The sequence below is a fragment of the Oncorhynchus keta genome, unplaced genomic scaffold, assembly GCF_023373465.1.
Source record: "Oncorhynchus keta strain PuntledgeMale-10-30-2019 unplaced genomic scaffold, Oket_V2 Un_scaffold_2537_pilon_pilon, whole genome shotgun sequence".
NCBI lineage: Eukaryota > Metazoa > Chordata > Actinopteri > Salmoniformes > Salmonidae > Oncorhynchus > Oncorhynchus keta.
The window spans coordinates 6,331-12,660 of record NW_026290886.1 but is presented as its reverse complement, the minus strand read 5'-3'; positions in this window follow the sequence as shown (position 1 = coordinate 12,660).

Below are 6,330 nucleotides of genomic sequence, written 5' to 3'. Positions count from 1 at the left end.
CAGACTCCTGACCACCTCTTCATTTAGCCTGGTCTAAACAGACTCCTGATTACCTCTTCAATTAGCCTGGTCTAAACAGACTCCTGATTACCTGTTCATTTAGCCTGGTCTAAACAGACTTGACACCTCTTCATTTAGCCTGGTCTAAACAGACTCCTGACCACCTCTTCATTTAGCCTGGTCTAAACAGACTCCTGACCACCTCTTCATTTAGCCTGGTCTAAACAGACTCCTGATTACCTCTTCATTTAGCCTGGTCTAAACAGACTCCTGATTACCTCTTCATTTAGCCTGGTCTAAACAGACTCCTGATTACCTCTTCATTTAGCCTGGTCTAAACAGACTCCTGACCACCTCTTCATTTAGCCTGGTCTAAACAGACTCCTGATCACCTCTTCATTTAGCCTGGTCTAAACAGACTCCTGATTACCTCTTCATTTAGCCTGGTCTAAACAGACTCCTGATTACCTGTTCATTTAGCCTGGTCTAAACAGACTCCTGACCACCTCTTCATTTAGCCTGGTCTAAACAGACTCCTGATTACCTGTTCATTTAGCCTGGTCTAAACAGACTCCTGACCACCTCTTCATTTAGCCTGGTCTAAACAGACTCCTGATTACCTGTTCATTTAGCCTGGTCTAAACAGACTCCTGACCACCTGTTCATTTAGCCTGGTCTAAACAGACTCCTGAGCCCTGGCCTGGTCTAAACAGACTCCTGATTACCTGTTCATTTAGCCTGGTCTAAACAGACTCCTGATTACCTGTTCATTTAGCCTGGTCTAAACAGACTCCTGATTACCTGTTCATTTAGCCTGGTCTAAACAGACTCCTGATTACCTGTTCATTTAGCCTGGTCTAAACAGACTCCTGATTACCTGTTCATTTAGCCTGGTCTAAACAGACTCCTGATTACCTGTTCATTTAGCCTGGTCTAAACAGACTCCTGACCACCTCTTCATTTAGCCTGGTCTAAACAGACTCCTGACCACCTCTTCATTTAGCCTGGTCTAAACAGACTCCTGACCACCTGTTCATTTAGCCTGGTCTAAACAGACTCCTGATTACCTGTTCATTTAGCCTGGTCTAAACAGACTCCTGATTACCTGTTCATTTAGCCTGGTCTAAACAGACTCCTGATTACCTCTTCATTTAGCCTGGTCTAAACAGACTCCTGACCACCTCTTCATTTAGCCTGGTCTAAACAGACTCCTGATTACCTGTTCATTTAGCCTGGTCTAAACAGACTCCTGACCACCTGTTCATTTAGCCTGGTCTAAACAGACTCCTGACCACCTCATTTAGCCTGGTCTTCATTTCATTTAGCCTGGTCTAAACAGACTCCTGATTACCTGTTCATTTAGCCTGGTCTAAACAGACTCCTGACCACCTCTTCATTTAGCCTGGTCTAAACAGACTCTTGCCCACCTCTTCATTTAGCCTGGTCTAAACAGACTCCTGATTACCTGTTCATTTAGCCTGGTCTAAACAGACTCCTGACCACCTCTTCATTTAGCCTGGTCTAAACAGACTCCTGATTACCTGTTCATTTAGCCTGGTCTAAACAGACTCCTGATTACCTGTTCATTTAGCCTGGTCTAAACAGACTCCTGACCACCTCTTCATTTAGCCTGGTCTAAACAGACTCCTGACCACCTCTTCATTTAGCCTGGTCTAAACAGACTCCTGATTACCTGTTCATTTAGCCTGGTCTAAACAGACTCCTGATTACCTCTTCATTTAGCCTGGTCTAAACAGACTCCTGATTACCTGTTCATTTAGCCTGGTCTAAACAGACTCCTGACCACCTCTTCATTTAGCCTGGTCTAAACAGACTCCTGACCACCTCTTCATTTAGCCTGGTCTAAACAGACTCCTGACCACCTCTTCATTTAGCCTGGTCTAAACAGACTCCTGACCACCTCTTCATTTAGCCTGGTCTAAACAGACTCCTGATTACCTCTTCATTTAGCCTGGTCTAAACAGACTCCTGACCACCTGTTCATTTAGCCTGGTCTAAACAGACTCCTGACCACCTCTTCATTTAGCCTGGTCTAAACAGACTCCTGACCACCTCTTCATTTAGCCTGGTCTAAACAGACTCCTGATTACCTGTTCATTTAGCCTGGTCTAAACAGACTCCTGATTACCTCTTCATTTAGCCTGGTCTAAACAGACTCCTGACCACCTCTTCATTTAGCCTGGTCTAAACAGACTCCTGACCACCTCTTCATTTAGCCTGGTCTAAACAGACTCCTGACCACCTCTTCATTTAGCCTGGTCTAAACAGACTCCTGATCCACCTGTTCATTTAGCCTGGTCTAAACAGACTCCTGCATTTAGCCTGGTCTAAACAGACTCCTGACCACCTCTTCATTTAGCCTGGTCTAAACAGACTCCTGATTACCTGTTCATTTAGCCTGGTCTAAACAGACTCCTGACCACCTCTTCATTTAGCCTGGTCTAAACAGACTCCTGACCACCTCTTCATTTAGCCTGGTCTAAACAGACTCCTGATTACCTGTTCATTTAGCCTGGTCTAAACAGACTCCTGACCACCTCTTCATTTAGCCTGGTCTAAACAGACTCTTCCTGTTTTTAGCCTGGTCTAAACAGACTCCTGATTACCTGTTCATTTAGCCTGGTCTAAACAGACTCCTGACCACCTCTTCATTTAGCCTGGTCTAAACAGACTCCTGACCACCTCTTCATTTAGCCTGGTCTAAACAGACTCCTGACCACCTGTTCATTTAGCCTGGTCTAAACAGACTCCTGACCACCTCTTCATTTAGCCTGGTCTAAACAGACTCCTGATTACCTCTTCATTTAGCCTGGTCTAAACAGACTCCTGATTACCTGTTCATTTAGCCTGGTCTAAACAGACTCCTGACCACCTCTTCATTTAGCCTGGTCTAAACAGACTCCTGACCACCTCTTCATTTAGCCTGGTCTAAACAGACTCCTGACCACCTCTTCATTTAGCCTGGTCTAAACAGACTCCTGACCACCTCTTCATTTAGCCTGGTCTAAACAGACTCCTGATTACCTCTTCATTTAGCCTGGTCTAAACAGACTCCTGACCACCTCTTCATTTAGCCTGGTCTAAACAGACTCCTGATTACCTCTTCATTTAGCCTGGTCTAAACAGACTCCTGATTACCTCTTCATTTAGCCTGGTCTAAACAGACTCCTGATTACCTGTTCATTTAGCCTGGTCTAAACAGACTCCTGATTACCTGTTCATTTAGCCTGGTCTAAACAGACTCCTGACCACCTCTTCATTTAGCCTGGTCTAAACAGACTCCTGACCACCTCTTCATTTAGCCTGGTTAAACAGACTCCTTTTCATTTAGCCTGGTCTAAACAGACTCCTGATTACCTGTTCATTTAGCCTGGTCTAAACGGACTCTTGTCCACCTCTTCATTTAGCCTGGTCTAAACAGACTCCTGACCACCTCTTCATTTAGCCTGGTCTAAACAGACTCCTGATTACCTGTTCATTTAGCCTGGTCTAAACAGACTCCTGACCACCTCTTCATTTAGCCTGGTCTAAACAGACTCCTGACCACCTCTTCATTTAGCCTGGTCTAAACAGACTCCTGATTACCTGTTCATTTAGCCTGGTCTAAACAGACTCCTGACCACCTCTTCATTTAGCCTGGTCTAAACAGACTCCTGATTACCTGTTCATTTAGCCTGGTCTAAACAGACTCCTGATTACCTGTTCATTTAGCCTGGTCTAAACAGACTCCTGACCACCTCTTCATTTAGCCTGGTTCAGACTTTAGCCTGGTCTAAACAGACTCCTGATTACCTATTCATTTAGCCTGGTCTAAACAGACTCCTGACCACCTCTTCATTTAGCCTGGTCTAAACAGACTCCTGATTACCTCTTCATTTAGCCTGGTCTAAACAGACTCCTGATTACCTGTTCATTTAGCCTGGTCTAAACAGACTCCTGATTACCTGTTCATTTAGCCTGGTCTAAACAGACTCCTGATTACCTCTTCATTTAGCCTGGTCTAAACAGACTCCTGACCACCTCTTCATTTAGCCTGGTCTAAACAGACTCCTGACCACCTCTTCATTTAGCCTGGTCTAAACAGACTCCTGATTACCTGTTCATTTAGCCTGGTCTAAACAGACTCCTGACCACCTCTTCATTTAGCCTGGTCTAAACAGACTCCTGATTACCTGTTCATTTAGCCTGGTCTAAACAGACTCCTGATTACCTGTTCATTTAGCCTGGTCTAAACAGACTCTGAACCTCTGTTCAGAGCCTGGTCTAAACAGACTCCTGACCTGTTCATTTAGCCTGGTCTAAACAGACTCCTGACCACCTCTTCATTTAGCCTGGTCTAAACAGACTCCTGACCACCTCTTCATTTAGCCTGGTCTAAACAGACTCCTGACCACCTCTTCATTTAGCCTGGTCTAAACAGACTCCTGATTACCTGTTCATTTAGCCTGGTCTAAACAGACTCCTGATTACCTCTTCATTTAGCCTGGTCTAAACAGACTCCTGACCACCTGTTCATTTAGCCTGGTCTAAACAGACTCCTGATTACCTGTTCATTTAGCCTGGTCTAAACAGACTCCTGATTACCTCTTCATTTAGCCTGGTCTAAACAGACTCCTGATTACCTCTTCATTTAGCCTGGTCTAAACAGACTCCTGATTACCTCTTCATTTAGCCTGGTCTAAACAGACTCCTGACCACCTCTTCATTTAGCCTGGTCTAAACAGACTCCTGATTACCTGTTCATTTAGCCTGGTCTAAACAGACTCCTGATTACCTGTTCATTTAGCCTGGTCTAAACAGACTCCTGACCACCTCTTCATTTAGCCTGGTCTAAACAGACTCCTGACCACCTCTTCATTTAGCCTGGTCTAAACAGACTCCTGACCACCTCTTCATTTAGCCTGGTCTAAACAGACTCCTGATTACCTCTTCATTTAGCCTGGTCTAAACAGACTCCTGATTACCTGTTCATTTAGCCTGGTCTAAACAGACTCCTGACCACCTCTTCATTTAGCCTGGTCTAAACAGACTCCTGACCACCTCTTCATTTAGCCTGGTCTAAACAGACTCCTGACCACCTCTTCATTTAGCCTGGTCTAAACAGACTCCTGACCACCTCTTCATTTAGCCTGGTCTAAACAGACTCCTGATTACCTCTTCATTTAGCCTGGTCTAAACAGACTCCTGACCACCTCTTCATTTAGCCTGGTCTAAACAGACTCCTGACCACCTCTTCATTTAGCCTGGTCTAAACAGACTCCTGACCACCTCTTCATTTAGCCTGGTCTAAACAGACTCCTGACCCTCTTCATTTAGCCTGGTCTAAACAGACTCCTGATTACCTGTTCATTTAGCCTGGTCTAAACAGACTCTTGTCCACCTCTTCATTTAGCCTGGTCTAAACAGACTCCTGACCACCTCTTCATTTAGCCTGGTCTAAACAGACTCCTGACCACCTCTTCATTTAGCCTGGTCTAAACAGACTCCTGATTACCTGTTCATTTAGCCTGGTCTAAACAGACTCCTGATTACCTGTTCATTTAGCCTGGTCTAAACAGACTCCTGATTACCTGTTCATTTAGCCTGGTCTAAACAGACTCCTGATTACCTGTTCATTTAGCCTGGTCTAAACAGACTCCTGACCACCTCTTCATTTAGCCTGGTCTAAACAGACTCCTGATTACCTGTTCATTTAGCCTGGTCTAAACAGACTCCTGACCTCTTCATTTAGCCTGGTCTAAACAGACTCCTGACCACCTGTTCATTTAGCCTGGTCTAAACAGACTCCTGATTACCTGTTCATTTAGCCTGGTCTGAACAGACTCCTGATTACCTGTTCATTTAGCCTGGTCTAAACAGACTCCTGACCACCTCTTCATTTAGCCTGGTCTAAACAGACTCCTGACCACCTCTTCATTTAGCCTGGTCTAAACAGACTCCTGACCACCTCTTCATTTAGCCTGGTCTAAACAGACTCCTGACCACCTCTTCATTTAGCCTGGTCTAAACAGACTCCTGATTACCTCTTCATTTAGCCTGGTCTAAACAGACTCCTGATTACCTGTTCATTTAGCCTGGTCTAAACAGACTCCTGACCACCTGTTCATTTAGCCTGGTCTAAACAGACTCCTGATTACCTGTTCATTTAGCCTGGTCTAAACAGACTCCTGATTACCTGTTCATTTAGCCTGGTCTAAACAGACTCCTGATTACCTGTTCATTTAGCCTGGTCTTCATTTCATTTAGCCTGGTCTAAACAGACTCCTGACCACCTCTTCATTTAGCCTGGTCTAAACAGACTCCTGATTA